Source organism: Palaemon carinicauda, chromosome 40 (genome assembly GCF_036898095.1).
Source record: "Palaemon carinicauda isolate YSFRI2023 chromosome 40, ASM3689809v2, whole genome shotgun sequence".
NCBI lineage: Eukaryota > Metazoa > Arthropoda > Malacostraca > Decapoda > Palaemonidae > Palaemon > Palaemon carinicauda.
The window spans coordinates 62,359,012-62,375,855 of record NC_090764.1 but is presented as its reverse complement, the minus strand read 5'-3'; the positions used below and the strand labels follow the sequence as shown (position 1 = coordinate 62,375,855).

General features: G+C 52.3%; 1 protein-coding gene across 4 annotated transcripts in view; it reads left to right on the top strand.

Moving 5' to 3' along the window:
- The window catches only part of LOC137631811 (uncharacterized), a 105,620-nt gene that overhangs the window by 10,643 nt on the left and 78,133 nt on the right, over positions 1-16,844 (top strand). For 2 of the 4 annotated variants that reach the window (XM_068363803.1, XM_068363802.1), the window contains exon 2: positions 7,241-7,343. The exons of the other annotated variants lie outside the window; for them this stretch is intronic. The gene's annotated coding sequence lies outside the window, so the exon portion shown is untranslated. The remainder of the gene's footprint in view (positions 1-7,240; positions 7,344-16,844) is intronic. 4 annotated transcript variants of the gene reach the window in all.

Below are 16,844 nucleotides of genomic sequence, written 5' to 3'. Positions count from 1 at the left end.
TGGGCTCACAGGATCGGCATCCGTCTCCTCCATTACCTGGACGACTGGCTGATCCTGTCAGACTCGGCGGCATCCCTTCTTCGCCACCGAGACAAGCTCCTCGAAGTTTGCCGAGATCTGGGGATCGTGGTAAATCTCGAGAAGTCCTCTCTGCAGCCCTCTCAGAAGCTGGTGTATCTAGGCATGATCATAGACACCAATCTCCACAAAGCCTTCCCATCAGACGAAAGGATAGCAAGGCTGAGGAAGTTTGCGAAACCTTTCCTCAATCAAATAGAACTCTCAGCCCAGTCGTGGCTTCATCTCCTCGGCCATCTCTGCTCCCTGACCCGCCTCGTTCCCAACAGTCGTCTCAGGATGAGATCCCTTCAGTGGCGACTCAAGTCCCGGTGGAGTCAAGGACTCGACTCCCCGGACATCCTGATCCCCATGGGATCTGCGGAACGAGCGGACCTCAGATGGTGGGTGGCAGACGAGAACCTGCGATAGGGAGTGGATCTTCTCGTCTCTACCCCGGAGTTGATGCTGTTTTCGGACGCATCAAACAAGGGGTGGGGTGCCCAGGTTCTGAACCACAGGGCCTCAGGCCTGTGGTCAGAATCAGGAAAGTACCTTCACATAAACCTGCTAGAGATGAAGGCCGTTTTTCTGGCCCTTCAAAAGTTCCACTAAGTCCTGGCGGGCCACTCCGTAGTGGTAATGAGCGACAACACTACGGTGGTGGCTTACATCAACAAGCAGGGAGGTACCTTTTCGGAACAGCTGTCCCATCTTGCAGTAGAGATCCTGAGATGGTCCAAAGCCCACTCGATATCGCTTGTGGCTCGCTTCATTCCGGGCAAGAGGAATGTGCTCGCCGACAGTCTGAGCAGAGCGACGCAGATAGTGAGTACCGAGTGGTCTTTGGATCCTCGGATAGCCAACAAAGTCCTGACTTTGTGGGGTTCCCCGACTGTGTACCTGTTCGCTACAGCGTTGAACACCAAGCTTCCGCTGTACTGCTCCCCAGTCCCGGACCCCAAGGCCCTCTGGCAAGATGCCTTCCAACAACGGTTGGACAACGTCGACGTGTACGCCTTTCCCCCGTTCTGTCTGATGAGGAGGGTCCTCAACGGAAATCCCGAGGGAACTCCCTCCACGTCACGAGCTACTCAAACAACCACACTCCAACATCTTTCACAAAGCCGTAGCTTCGCTTCGACTTCACGCCTGGAGACTATCCAGCATCTCCTCAAAGAGAGAGGATTTTCGCAACAAGTTGCAGAAAGGATGTCTGGCCACCTGCGCAGGTCATCCGCAGGAGTCTACCAGGTGAAGTGGAGAGTTTTCTGTGGTTGGTGCCGTGGAAGGGGTATTTCTCCCCTCGATGCCACTTTACCAGCAATAGCGGAGTTCCTTGTGTATCTGCGGGAAGAAATGCGCCTTTCAGTCTCGGCAGTGAAAGGCTATCGCTCAGCCTTCAGTCTTGCCTTCAGGCTCAAAGGAATGGACATTTCCTCCTCGCTGGAACGGTCTCTTCTCATACGGAGTTACGAACTTACCTGCCCTCAGTCGGAAGTGAGACCTCCTCCTTGGAACGTGGTTCGGGTTCTCAGGTCTCTTAAGAGGCCTCCCTACGAACCATTGCGCCAGGCTTCTGATCGCCACCTTATCTGGAAGACGGTGTTCCTGCTAGCTCTGGTCTCGGCCAAGTGAGTCAGTAAACTGCATGGTCTCTCCTACGACGTCGCCCATTCAATGGGGTGGGGGGAGGTAACGTTCGGCTTCGTCCCTGAGTTTGTTGCTAAGACTCAGAACCCGGGAGTGCAGGACCCTAGGTTCGACTCTTTCCAGGTCTCGAGTCTTTGTTCTGTAACAGATGTCCCAGACCATCTCCTACTGTGCCCAGTCAGGAGTCTGAGGTTGTATCTCAAAAGAACAGCTGCAGCCCGCCCCCAGGTGCGGAACTTGTTCGTGAGCACTGGGGAAACGAAGATAAGGGTCACCAGGAATACCATCTCGGCCTGGATCCGCAAGGTGATCCACCTGGCCTTGAGTTCTGAACCTCCTCCGTCACGGCGCCCTAGGGCGCTTGATGTCAGGGGCGTTGCTACGTCCCTGGCCTTCAAGAAGAACTTTTCGGTGACGCAGGTCCTGCAAGCTGGGGTGTGGAAGCGTCAGACCACCATCGCTCGCCAAGACGCGCCATCGCTCGTCAATGCCCCATCGCTCGCTTACGCGCCATCGGTCTCCCGGTCACCTGCGCTCGCCCTTATGACCGTGCGCCCACGCGCCCGTAAGGGCGCTCACCCTTACGACCGCGCGCCCGCGCACATGCGCACCCATGTTCACCCGCGCGCGAACCAACGGTTTTCCATCGCGCGAGCGCCAGTCCCGGCCGCCTGCGCTCGCCCTTATGTACGACCGCGTGCCCGCGCACATGCGCACCCATGTTCGCCCGCGCGCGAATCAACGGCTTTCCATCGCGCGAGTGCCAGCGCGATTTCGTCCCGCGATTCCAGTCGGGTTTCGCAACGCGGGCAACCTGGCGAGTCTTCTGGAGCGCTTACTTCCAGATCATTGTCGTCATGATCTCTCACTTGTAGACACAAAGCAGCGCACGTGCAGGAGCAGGAAGAAGCTTCAGAGAGGTCTGGGCAACATTCTTCTCCTTTTCAGGCAGGCCCCATCATCTCTACTCCTCAGGATCGTCCGATCCTCTTCCCTCCAGCGGGAGTCGCTGACACTGCGTCTGTCAGCCGTCAGCAGAGGAGGTACTTCGAGATCATGGGGGAACCTGGTTTAGCCCTTCCTCTCCACCATTCCGTGGAAGGGGCTTTAGGGAATTTTTCTCTCGAGAAATTCTCCGCCTGGCATGTGACATTCTCGACTTCTGAGATCTTAAGCCAGGAGAAAGCCGCAAAGTGTGCCATACTTTGTGGCTGGTCGTCTGGCTTGGATCTCTGGGCATCCTGTTGCGATCCGAGAATTTGTCCAAGGAGAGCTCCAGGAAGGTCATGGAAACTTTCCTCCTCTCGGGCACGAGCACCATCATTTCCCGGCTCACTAAGTTTCGAACTTGTGGACAAACTCGATGTTGAAGCATTGAGATACAGTGACCGAGAGGTTCCTCTTGGAAGTCCCAACCATGGATGTCGGCAAGCTCAAACACACTTCCATCCTTGGAAAGACCTTGTTTTGAGCCCAAGGACAGGGAACGGACAGCTAAGAGGTGGAGAAAGTCGAATCACAATTCGCTCCTCCAAAGGCGCTTATATCCGGACTCTACAAGCCTCCAGCGCCTCAACAACAGCAGCCTCGTCAGCCTAGGACATCGGAACCGGCCCTGGCAGCTAAGACAAGGTGTCTAAACAGCAGCCCCCTCCTGTCAGAGATAAGAATGGCTGGATGTCCTCCTGGGGAGGCAATAATCCTAGAGGGAGCGGCCGAGGCCGCAAACGCTAGGATTGGCAACCCCCCTGCATGGTCCCCAGTTCAGTTCAGGTGGCAGCAACTCCGGGCCAATTCCTGCACGATCTCCGTGATCAGCCAAGAATATCGCGTCCCGTTCTTTACATCTCTCCCTCCGCTGACAGCGAATCCAGTGTCGCTGAGCTCCTATGCCATGGGATCGGCAAAGGGGCTAGTTCTTCGGGCAGAAGTCGAGACCATGCTCTAGAAGGATGCTCTCCAAAAGGTCATCGACGGCTCCCCCCCTGCTTCTTCAGTCGTCTTTTTCTTGTAAGAAAGCGTCTGAAGGCTGGAGACCTGTCATCGACCTCTCAGCCCTGAACAAGTTTGTCGAACAAACTTCGTTCAGCGTGGAACAGCAGAGTCGATGAGGCTTGTAGTGAGACCACAAGACTTCATGTGCACACTGGATCTGAAGGACGGGTACTTTCAGATCCCAATCAATCCGTCTTCCAGGAAGTACTTCAAATTCAGCCTAGACAATAAGATTTACCAGTTCAAGGTGCTGTGTTTTTATCTCTCCGCAGCACCGCAGGTGTTCACCAGAATGTTCACCGTGATATCTTCATGGCCGCACAGGAGCGGCATCCGTCTCCTTCGCTTTCTGGATGACTGGCTAACCCAGGCAGTCTCGGAATCAACCCTTCTTTGACACCGAGACAAGCTTCTGGGACTTTGCCAAGATCTAGGGATCATGGTAATTCTCGAGAAGTCTTCTCTGCTTCCATCTCAACAACTGGGATATCTAGGCATGATATTAGACTCCAATCTCCAAGCCTTCCCATCAGATGACAGGATAGCAAGGCTGAGGAGAGTCGCAGAACCTTTTCTCAGACGAGGAGAGCTTCCAGCCCAATCTTGGTTACGCCTCCTAGGTCACCTTTCCTCCTTGTCCAGGCTAGTTCCAAACGGCCGTCTCAGGATGAGATCCCTGCATTGGCGGCCCAAGTCCCGGTGGAATCAAGACAACGATTCCCCGGACACGCTGGTCCCTTTGGAACCTGCAGAATGAATGGACCTGCAGTGGTAGTTGACCTACGGAAACCTTTGCAAGGGAATGGATCTTCTCGTCCTTCCCCCGCATTTGATGCTGTTCTCGGACTCGTCAAAAGGAGAGGGGGGGGGGCACGTTCTGAAACAGGCCTATGGTCAGAACCAGAAGGGTACCTCCATATCAATCTGCTAGGAATGAAGGCCGTATTCTGGCCCTTCAACACTTCCAACAGACCCTGGCGAGTCACTCCGTGGACGACAACTCCACGGTAGTGGCTTTTTTCAACAAGCAGGGAGGTACCTTTTCATAACAGCTTTCTCATCTTGCAATAGAGATACTGAGATGAACCGAAGTCCACTCAATACCCTATCGGCTTGCTTCATTCCGGGCAAAGGAATGTGCTCTTCGACAGTCTGAGCAGGGCCTCACAGATAGAGAGTACCGAGTGGTCTTCGGCCCCCCCTGGTAGCCAACAAGTCCTGACCTTGTGGACCTGTTTGCGACAGCCTTGAATTTCAAGCTGCCGCTGTACTACTCCCCAGTCCCAGACCCCAAGGCACTCTGGCAAGATGCCTTCCTACAACGGTGGGACAACATCGATGTCTACGTCTTCCCACCGTTCTGTCTGTTGAGAAGGGGGCTCAACAAGACCAGATTATTGGTCAACCTGTCGATGACTCTGATAGCTCCGCTGCGGCATCATGCAGAGTGGTTCCCGGAACTTCTGCATCTCCTGACGGAACTCCTGAGAGAGCTTCCCCCACGACACGAGCTACTCAAACAACCACACTGCAACATCTACCACAAGCCGTAGCATCGCTTCGGCTTCACGCCTGGAGACCATCCAGCATCTCCTCACAGAGACAGGCGTTCCGCAACAAGTTGCGGAGTGGATGTCTCGACACCTGCGAAAGTCATCCACAGGGGTCTACCAGGCGAAGTGAAGAGTCGTCAGTGGTTGGTGTCGTGGGAGAGGTACCTCTCCCCTTGATGCCACTATTCCAGCAATTGCGGAGTTATTGTATATCGGCAGGAGGAAATGCGCCTTTCGCTTTCGGCGGTGGAAGCCTATCGCTCAGCCTTAAGCCTAGCCTTCAGGCGGAAAGGAATAGACATTTCCTCCTCGCTGGATCTTTCTTCGCTCATACGAAACTATGAACTTACCTGCCCCAAGTCGGAAGTGAGACCACCTCCATGGAACATGGTTCGGGCTCTTAGGGCTTTTAAGAGATCTCCTTGCGAACCATTACGCCAGGCTTCTGATCGTCACCTGTCTTGGAAGACGGTGCTCCTGCTCGCTCTGGCTTCGGCCAAGCGTGTCAGCGAACTTCATGGTCTCTCGTACGACGTCGCCCATTCAAGAGGATAGGTGGAGGTAACGTTCAGGTTCGTCCCTGTGTTGGTTACTAGACTCAAAATCTTGGAGTCCCGGACCTTTGGTTCGACTCCTTCAGGATTTCGAGTCTCCGTTCTGTAACAGATAACCCAGACGTTCTCCTACTATGCCCAGTAAGGAGTCGGAGGTGTTATCTTAAAGAACAGCTGCAGTTCGTCCTCACGTGCAAGCCCTGTTTGGGAGCACAGGGAGGACGGAGAGGAGGGTCATCAAGAATGCCTTTTCAGCCTGGACTCAAAGGGTCATCCATCACGCCCTGAATCCAGATCGTCCTCCGTCACGTCGCCTTAGAGCACCCGGTGTCAGAGGCATCGCAACGTCCCTGGCCTTCAAGAGGAACTACTCTGTGACGCAGGTGCTACAAGCCGGAGTCTGGAAGCGTCAAACGACCTTCACAGCCCACTACCTGCAGGACGTGACCCACAGGAGCCTCGATACGTTTTCTATCGGCCCTGTGGTGGCTACACAATGGCTGGTCTAACCTCAGGCTCCTTAAGTACAGGTAGCAGAAGGTTGAGGGCATTGTTACCCGATTTTAGACTGCATGAATGAAAGAGTATGTCTGGCCCTTACTTCTTTCTTCATCCTCTCCTCTCTTGGGGAAAGTAGCATCCTGGGTTCTCTGCATAGCTGACCTCAAACCTCTGCAGGTAAACCATGCTTCCTTGTGTTCCTAGTATTAAGTTAATACTGTCGCGTCCCCCATACCCTGACGAGGTGGTATTGGGAACATCCTAGCCTAGAATTCCAGCTAAAGGACTTCAGGTCGATTTCCTAGGACAAGTCACACTTCTTCCCTCCACACACAACTTATGTAGGCCGCACGTTTCTTGCGTAGCAAGAAACTTGCGAGGTGCAGGGACTCTTTTTCTCGAGTGCTGCTCACTCGGATTCTGAGTCCCCGGGTAAGCCAAAGCCAGTAAGGCTGGGGACTTTCCACCCTACCTAAGGGTAAGTCGCCCTATGTAAATAGCGTGGTTTGTATTTCGATTAAGGAACAAATGACAAATTCGGAGATAATTTGTATTTTTCCTAACCATACAAACCTTAGCTATTTACACATATTTGCCCACCAGCCCTGTCCCCTAAGGCAAGTCCTACCTCTAAGTGAAGTGAAGCAGTTCACTGGTGTGTGAGGGGGGAGGGGTAGCTAGCTACCCCTCCCCTACCCCCTTGCTAACTAGCGCGGGGGTAATTAACCCTCGTTAAAATTCTAATGGCTCGTCATTTCAGCTACGCCGAAATTAAACCCTATGTAAATAGCTAAGGTTTGTATGGATAGGAAAAATACAAATTATCTCCGAATTTGTCATATTTTCATTATAGAATAAATTTTTGAACATACAGTACTGTACTTACCCAGTGGATATATATAATTTAACTCCCTCCCTCCCTTCTAGAGACCTATGGGCATGGAAAATCTGAGGAGACATGGAATGGTTCTAAGTACTGTCGTGTGAGGGCTCACTGGTGGTACACCTAGCTACTCAATCTGCGATTGCCGTAAGTTTTGAATTTTCTACCGTGACGTCAGGGACTTAAGCTATATATATATATGCAATGGGTAAGTATGTTCAAAAATTTATTTCATAATGAAAATATCATATTTATTAGGGGTTATTACTTTTAGCGAAGTTGAAAGGAAGAGCTATTAAAATTTTAGCGAGGGTTAACTACCCATTCTGCTAGTTAGTGGGGTTGCGGGGGTAGCTTGCTACTGCTCCTGCTCACACAATGGTGATTTAGCTCACTTTGCTTTTGGCTCGGATGGTGAACGGTCATTCCTGTTCTTTATCCTTCGCCTATTTTGGACTGCCATTATTAGCTTTTGCTTTTGCTTTCTCTTTGATTAGTGTGTGTGTGTGTTGACTTCTGCGACCATGCATAGTGGCCCTGGACTTTAAGGCCAGCCCTGCGGAACCTTGATGTCAGCCGTTGACACTGATCACCACAGTCTTTGTCCTGCCTGCAGAGGTCAACGGTGTGATAGTGATATCAGGTGTAGTGAGTGTCAGGAGTGGTCTGCCTCCCAGTGGGAAAGGTTTGGGCGACAGCGGAAGAAGTCAAAGGCCTCTTCTTCCGCTTCCCGACCTTCCTTCGAAGCTCCTGCTCGTTCAGTCTCTCCCGAGGGACCGTCGAGTAGTAGTGTAGACCCTTTAATTTTGTGGCCAATCCATATCCTTGAGAGATGGTGTTGCTTTCTCCAGCGAAGCGGCCCCACCTCTCCCCTTGGGTGAGGCCTTGTCTCTGTCTCCCTTTTTATAGTTATGGCCGTCCTTCGGGCTTCCGAGACTGCCTTGCAAGGACTTGTTGCTGCAATTCATCCTTTGTGGTGCTAGTGTGCAGCCTTCGTCGACTCTGGAGTTGGGTGTCTGAGGCCTCTTCTGTGGCCGCTGCCAACGCCCCTGTACCTTTAGACTCTCCAGCTGTTGCTGCCGACTGTGTTTCCCTCTTTCCTGTTCATCCTTCGTCTGTCTCTCCTGCGAGTGTTTCTCCTCCTTGGAGGAGTTCACTCATAGAGACTCCTCTGTGGAGGACTACTGCTTATAAAAGTCAGCTGGTTGATCCCCCGGCCCCTAGATGACGACTTTGATCTCGCAGAGTTTGCCCTCCTCCTCGCCTTAGAGATGGCCCTTCACCATCAGTAAAAAGGTGCCTCTTCAGCTCTTCAGCCTCATCTTCGTCGCCGTCCGCCACAGAGGAGCCTCCTCTGTGCCCTCGACCTTCGCCCTTTCCTAGACCTTCTCCTGACGACGCTGTCGCTAATCCACGGACTTTGGCTCTGGACTCTTCTGCGGATTGTTTGCGATTCCCGTCAGAGGATGTTCGCCCTTCCAAAGGGCACATCCCTGTTCCAGACTTTTCTTCACGCCCACCTGCTGACCTGAATTCTCCGTTCCCGTCTCCTGTTCCTCGTCCCCTGTTCCTCGTCTGCCTGCTCGTAATGCACCTCCAAATGGTTTGGCTGAACGCCAACGCTCTCCAGCACGCCAGCGCCCTTTAGTGCACCAGCGCTCACCAACATCATGTTAGCACCCTCCAGTACTTCAACGCTTCCCAGAGCGTCGGGGCTCTCCAACGTTTTAGCGCTCTTCGATGCATCAGTGTTTGCCTGCTCGTCAGCGCCTTCCAATGCTCCAGCGATCTTCCGATCGCCGGTGCTCTCCAGCGCATTCTTGCCCTTCTAGAGACCAGCGTTTGCCAGCTCGACAGCGCTCGCCAGCTCAACTTCGCTCGCCATCACAACAGCGCTCTCCATCTCGTCAGCACTCCCCTGCGCAGCTGCGCTCTCCTACACGGCAGCGCTCCCATACGCAGTAACATTCTCCCGTGCGTCAGCGCTTTCCAACTTGCAAGCGCTTTCCTAAGTGCCAGCACTCTCCTACATGCCAGTGCTCTCCAGCTTGCCAGCGCTCACCTGCACACCTTCGTTTCCCTACGCACCAGCGCTCTCCTGCCTAGCGCCTTAACTGCGCGCCATTACTCCTTTTCGCGCAAGCGGTCTTTGTCTCGCCAGCGCTCGCCAATGCACCAGTGCTCGCCAATGCACCAGTGCTCGCCAACGCACCAGCGCTCGCCAACGCACCAGCACTCTCTTACACACTTGTGCCATGTCTTAGAGCAGGTTCCCCAGCTTCAAAACATTCTCACAGGCAAAAAGAACCTCGCAATAGAGATTTTGGCAGGTCCTCGTTGCCCCATTCCCCTTCCCGCAAACGCATTACAGCGCGACCGCCGGGGAAAGGGAAAGGAGGCTCCACAGAAGTGTTCAGAATCCTGAAGATTCTATCTTTGATGACGGACCCACCGTCAGGGGATTTTTCTGACAGTGCATCAGTCAGCAAGCAGCCCGGGTTCAGTGCCATGGTCAGAGCAGTGGTGCAAGCCTTCGGGCTTGCCATATCATCTTGCTCTTCAGAGACCTCCCATCCAACGGCACCAGCAGACCTAGTGCGAGGAACCTTGGCTTCTTCTCCCCTGAAGAGGAAAAGAGGAGTCTCAGATGCGGTTACATCCCCAAGGGTGAAACTACTGTCACTCCTGTAAGGCCTTCGAGGCCTGTCCTTCCTGTCTCTCCCGCCGGACACTCTCCTACTTCACCTTTGCCGAGGGAGTCGCACAAGGCTCAGACTTTCTCCCTTCTACCTTCGGAGGAAGTTTCCCCTAGCACGGAGAGTTCTCCACCACCGACGGAAGTCTGGAGGGACAATCCTATCCAGCCTTTGATGCTTGAGCCCTACCTCCTTCCTTGGAAGAAGTCAAAGAACTCAAAGACTCTTCCAAAGTCCTCTTCAAGGACTTAGAGACCTGCAAGAACCACCAGTCACTCCAGGGATGCCCGCAACCCACCCAAGAGGAGCTCTCTTGGGTGGAAGAAGGATACTTCGCTGCTAATCCCACTTCGGAGGGGGAGCAAAAAGAGTGAGAACATGCATCCTGGAAAGTCCTGACTCTTATTAGGGTACTCAACAGATAGTCTTAGACCATGTCTTTGGTACTCAGAAGCCCTCAAAGATCAGTGCAGCCTTGCCCTGGTCTCAAGGGCTAAAGGGTTCCTGGGCTAAGATTGCCCAACAGCTCTCCGAGTTCTCCTCCTCCCAGTGTTCTGGCTCTACTCCCAAGCTCTCTGTGTCCTTCGTGCAAAGGGTATCGCCCTGCGCAGAGTGTTCGGAGCGCTTTGCCGTCCTGAGGGATTTCAGGACCCTCCTCGAAGGAGGAGCTACTGTGCCTTCTTCGGCGTGGTGCCAGGAAGGACCCTTCTCCGTAGCCACTGAAATCTCACGCTTTGGAACTGTGCAAGGTCCATCTTTCGCCCTATACTGGCCACGCGTGGACAAGGTGATCATTCACGATCGCCTCTAACGTCCTCCTGCTGATGACGAACCCTCTCTCCATCCTGGGACCTTATCGTCCCCTAACCTTCAACCTTTTTTCTCCCCACAGGAACCCGCTGGTTGCAGGTTTAGATCTTCCGGGGACGAGCGCTCTTACCACCAGCAGCGTTAAAGGACGAGCATCGCCATCGCCTCGCCCTTCTGGACACTCTTCCCCTGATCGCCGTTCGCGAGGATCAGAAGATCTGACGGATTGTAGGTCATCATGATATGAGTGCTCTTCTTCTAGAAGGTGCTTGCCTAGAGCTTCGCGCTCACGAGACCACAGGTCTCAATGCTCCTCGGAGGTGTTCCTCTTCATGAGGACAAGTCTTGCGATCGTGTTCCGCACGATCACGAGCACAGTCTAGACCTAGGTCCTGATGCTCGCATCCTGGATCTCTGCAATCTAGATCATGAGAACTTTGCTCGAGCTCGCAAGGACGACACTCCTGTTCACGAGGGTGGCGTTCACGCTCGCGAGGGTACTGTTCATGAGAACGACGTTCTTATTGGCGAGGTCGACGTTCACGTTCGCGAGATAGGCATTCGCGACGTTCACGTTTGCGAGATAGGCATTCGCGACGTTCTTGCTGTTCTCGAACTAGAGCTAGACGCTCCTGTTCATGAACGAACCGTGCGTTTGTGATCAAAATCTAGACGTTCCTGGTTTAGAGGTAGAGGTTGGCGCACGCACAGTCCGTCAGCGCGTAGCCCATCAACCAGACCTTCTTCCAAATTGTCTTGGACGCCTAAAGATGAGAATGACCACTTCTCAGACAGGTGTCCAGCTAAACCCCTAGTGCCTCTCACCGCCTGGGGAGTCTTAGCAAAGCGCTTGCCTATGTGACGCTTGGAAACGCGTCCCGCTGTTGTTCCTACTGAGAGGCCTTCTCTGGCAACTTCGTTGGATGTAGGCGATTCTCTGAGGCAGCAGGAAGGCGTTAGACCTTCCTCTTCCTGTGTGGCTCCTAGTGCTCCCTTTGCAAGCACTTCTGCTCGTGAATCGCATCCGTTGATGCGTGAAAAATGCAATTTTGCGCACAAATCTCATGATTTCGCGAGTAAATTAACGGTTTCCGCAAGCAGTTCACGAGCAGATGTGTCGAGAAACCATGAGCAAGTGCAGTACCAACACCTTTGCCTCGGCCCTCAGCTTCTTTCATTTTCCGCGTAAGACCGACACCCTTTACAGAGGGTTTCAAAGAGCCTCCTAATAGATTCGCTAATGTACCTATTAGTCTGGACCTTCCTTTGCTTCCAAAGGAACGTGTTCTTCTGCCTCAGAGGTTATCACCTCTGTCGACTGGAGCTCCTTCTAGAGTTCCCCCCAAAGGACATACTCCTAGGGAAGTCCAGGGCTTACCTAGAAGATCAGAACTTCCTCCATGGGTGAGTACGTTCATCACCACCCTGCTGAAGTCTCTGAGCCTGGCTCCTCCACCGCCACAACCTCCAATTGTTCCAGTCAAGGAAACCCCTAGGATCCCCTTGGAACCCTCGTTGAGTTCGTCCGTTGGGAGTCAAGACCCTAGAAGGAAGTCAACAGCAGACGAAGTGCGCAGATCACCTCCACCCCGAACGCTTGTTGAAGGTCCTCAAGCCTCTTGACTCTTATATGGCCAACTTACCCTTTACTCCAGTGAAGGTAAAGGAGGTCATAACTAAGAGACAGAAAAGGAGGAGGAGAAGCGTAACACAAACTCACGTTAACATCATCCACCCTAGGACGAGTAGGGATTTAGGCCCTCCCAGGGAGATAACAATCCAGCCCTTCAACCCTCAAGATATTGAGGTAGTGCCTCCGGACCAACGTCCAGTTTCCTTGCCTACTCCAAAGAAGGAACCTTTAGCTCCTACTGCCAAGGCTTTGTCAAGTGCCTCGAAAACCTCGTAGGTTTCCCCTCCCAAGACCGCAGAGGAACATCCTGTGTGTAGGGAATCGTAGGGCACTAAGACAAAACCCAAGAACGCTGCGGCAAGGGAAGCTCGAACGGCTGAGGCACAGAGACAGTCCCCTATGGCAGGTTCATCCAGTGATACAGTTGACCACCCTGACCTACCCCAGACTCTGGATGCGAGTCTGGAGGTGGACGCCCCCATAGATTCCGATGACGAGAATCTTCCAAAGGCTGCCAGTCCGAACTATCACTTAGAACAAGAGAGACGTGAGTCGGAACATACCTTTTAGCAGGTCCTTGCTTGCGTAAGGGCCATCAACAGGCTGTCTACTCCTGTTTCCACCATCCAGGAAGGGAAGGATATGGTTCTCGACCAAATATTCGAGACCTAGAAGCCTTGTATGTCCAGTGCAACTTTGCCCTGGTCTAAGGGTTTGGTAGCCACCAAAAGGAAAGCTATCGCTAAGATAGCTGGAACTTCTAGTTCTTCGAGGGCAGGTTCCTTCTCTCGGTCCCTTCCACTTCCTTTTGTTTTACAAAGGAAGTATTACGAGATCGAAGGGGAACCTCATTCCACCATGTCCCTCGACCCTTCAGTTGAGTCTAATGAAGGGTATCCTGACTCAAACCCTCTCCTCTCTGAAGGCCTCCCTCTCGGCAGTTGAGCTCCTGAAGATAGAGAGAGGTGCGGAGTACGCTATGCAGGTTGCTTCGTGACTTGATCTATGGCTAGGATCCTTGGGCTTCGTGCTCCACTCCCACAATCTTTCAAAGGAGTTGGCCAGGAAGAATTTGGAGTCTCTCCTGTTGTCAGGTACCTGAACTCTTGAGTTGTTATTGCACCACATCGTTAACTTGTGGGCGAATGCCATTCTCAAGAAAAGGGATACCGTCGTTGGGAAATTCCACAAGCAGGTGCCGAAAGTGAAGGTCTCCCGGTTGAGGAACTCCACCCTTAAGGGTTCTTCTCTCTTTGTTCCAGAAGAGATAGAGAGGGCTGCTGAGCGATGGAGGAAATCGACGAACGATTCTCCCCTCCATACGGCCATGACATCGAGGCCCTATGGTAGACCCTCCTAGTCTTCCCGGATTTAGTAAGCACCTTCTTCTTCTCACCCGTCAACTTCTAGGTCCTCCAGACTTTTAAAGGCGTTTAAGCGGCCCTTTCGATCCAGAGGCCAGAAGGGGACTTAAGTCCTTCAGAGGAAAGAAGGGAGGAAAAGGAGGTGGCCGAGGTGGTCACTCCCAGTAGGAATGGCATTCCTCCTCACCCACCACCTGTGGGAGGATGCCTACAGCGCCTCTAACAGAGGTGGCAGCTCCACGGGGCAGAACCCTGGACAGTCGAAGTGATCGCCTTAGGGTATTACGTCTCGTTCATTCAATCTCTCCCTCCTCTGACTCTGGACCCAGTGCATCTAAGCTTCTATGCGAAGGGCTCCGCGAAGGAGGTGGCCCTCAGGGCTGAAGTCCAGACCATGCTGCAGAAGGGTGGTCTCCAAGAGGTTGCGGACGGGTCCCCAGGCTTTTACATTCGAATTTTTCTGGTGAAAAAGACTGGAGGCTGGAGACCAGTCATCGATCTCTACCTTCTGAACAAGGTTGTTCAACAGACTCAGTTCAGAATGGAGACGGCAGACTCTGTCATCCAAATGGTTTGTGCAAGGGACTTCATGTGCAGACTGGATCTGAAGGACGCATACTTCCAGATCTCAGGTATTCACCAGAGTGTTCGCCTTAGTGTCATCTTGGGCTCACAGGAACGGCATCTGTCTTCTCAGATATCTGGACGGCTGGCTGATTCTAGCAGACTCGGAGATGACCCTTCTTCATCACAGAGACATGCTTCTCGAGTTTTGTCAGGACCTAGGATATATCCCAAGAAGTCATTACTGCAACCTTCGTAAAGACTGATATACCTAGGTATGATAATAGACACCATCCAATAGAAAGTCTTCCCATCAGACAAAAGAGTACACAGACTGAAGGAAGTGGCCGCACCCTTCCTCAGAAAAGTTCTTCCAGCCTCTCATTGGTTGAGTCTGTTAGACCATCTGACCTCTCTCGTTCTTCTTATTCCAAACAGGCGCCTCAGCATAAGATCCCTGCAGTGGCAGCTGAAGTCCATGTGGAACCAACACTCCAATCCACTGGACACCCGAGTTCCCATAACTCAGGATCAGGGGATAGATTTGAATTGGTGGATGTTAGACGGAAATCTTCGATGGGGCCAGAATCTTCTCGTTCCCCCTCTGGATTTGATGCTCTTCACAGATGCATCAAAAGAAGGACGGGGGCTCACCTGCTGCACCATACAATCTCTGGCCTTTGGTCAGAGTGAGAAAGATACCAGCATATAAATCTTCTAGAGATGAGAGCAGTCTACCTAGCTCTTCGTCAGTTCCAACAGTTGCTGGCAGGTCACTCTGTGGTGTTGATGAGCGACAACACCACAGTAGTGGCTTACAAAAACAAACAGGGCGGTACCTTTTCGTAGCCTCTGTCATCTTGCAGTAAAGATCTTCAGATGGTCAGAAGAACATTTGGTGTCTATCAGCTTGATTCATTCCAGTTCCGAACTCTCAGACTATGGTAAGATGCATTTCAACAACAGTGGGACAGCATTGACGTGTATGCCTTTCCCCCCATTTTGTCTGAGGAGAAGACTGTTTAACTAGACCAGAGCGTCCAAAGATCTAATGATGACCCTTGTAGCTCTGCTATGGCATCATGCAGAGTGGTTTCCAGACCTCCTGCAACTTCTAATAGATCTACCGAGAGAACTCCCTTCATGACCAGATCTACTCAAACAACCACACGTGAACATCTTCCACAAGAGGGTGCAGTCGCTTCGACTTCACGCGTGGAGACTCCTGCATCTCCTCTCTCAGAAGGGTTTCTCACAACAAGGTGCAGAACGAATGTCCGGTTACTTGCTTAGGTCCTCAGCCTTGGTCTACCAGGCAAAATGGTGAGTATTCTGTGGTTGTTGTCGTGGAGGAATATCTCTCCACTAGATACCACTAGTCCAGTAATAGCGGAGTTTCTTGTATACCTTTGGGAGGAAAGGCTCCTTTCAGCCTCGGCTGTGAAAGGCTATCGCTCAGCCTTAAGCCTTGCCTGTAAGCTGAAAGGAATAGATATTTCTTCATCGTTGGAGCTTTCTTTACTCATAGGGAGTTATGAGATCACTTGCCCCCAGCAGAGATTAGGCCTCTTCCTTGGAACGGGGTTTGCGTCGTGAGACCCGTAAAAAGACCTCCCTACGAACCATTACGCCATGCAACTGACCGAAATCTCAGTTTGAAGACGGCGTTCCTGTTCGCTTTAGCCTCGGCAAAGAGAGTCAGTGAATTACATGGCCTCTCGTGACATCGCCCATTCAGGGGGATAGGGGGAAGTGACATTCAGCTTCATCCCTGAGTTGATTGCTAAGACTCAAAATCCTGGGGGTGCTGGACCATAGATTCGGTCCCTTTCAGATTGCGTGTCCTCGTTATATAACCAATGACCCAGATCTGTTGTTACTATGCCCAGTGAGGAGTTTAAGATACTATCTTAAACGCACTGCAGCAACACGGCCCCGACTAACACCTCTGTTTGTTAGCTCAGGGAGAGTACAGAGGAGGCTCATCAAGAACACGGTTTCCTCTTGGATCTGCCAAGTAATCGAAAGAGCCTTGGCTCCCGATCCTCCTCTGGCTCATCGACCTAGAGCTCATCATGTCAGGGGAATCAGCACTTCCTTGTCATTCAAACGCATCTTCTTTGTGTTGCAAGTACTTCAAGCGGGCGTGTGGAAGAGACAGACCACCTTCCCTTTACAGCCCATTATTTAAAAGACGTGACCCACTGGAGACCCGATACGTTCACTATCAGTTTTGTGGTGGCTGCTCAACAAGTGGTTTAAGATACCTCAGGCTCCTTGATGGACAAGTAGCAGTTGGTTCAGGGCATTGGTTACCCGGGTTAAGACTGGAATGAATGAGAAGAATGTCTGGCTTTCCTTTCTTCATCTTCATCTTCCCCCATGGGTCCCTCTGCAAGCTGGCTTCAACCTCTGCAGGTAATTATCACTTCCCTTGTGCAGCCTAGTATAAGTTATAAATTTATATACTGTCCACGTCCCCAGAGGGAAGCAATGGGATACGTCTTGTTTTCCTAAATAAACTCGAAAGGTGTTCATACAAGACAACAACCTCTATTACGCTGCATTGCACAATCCGCTA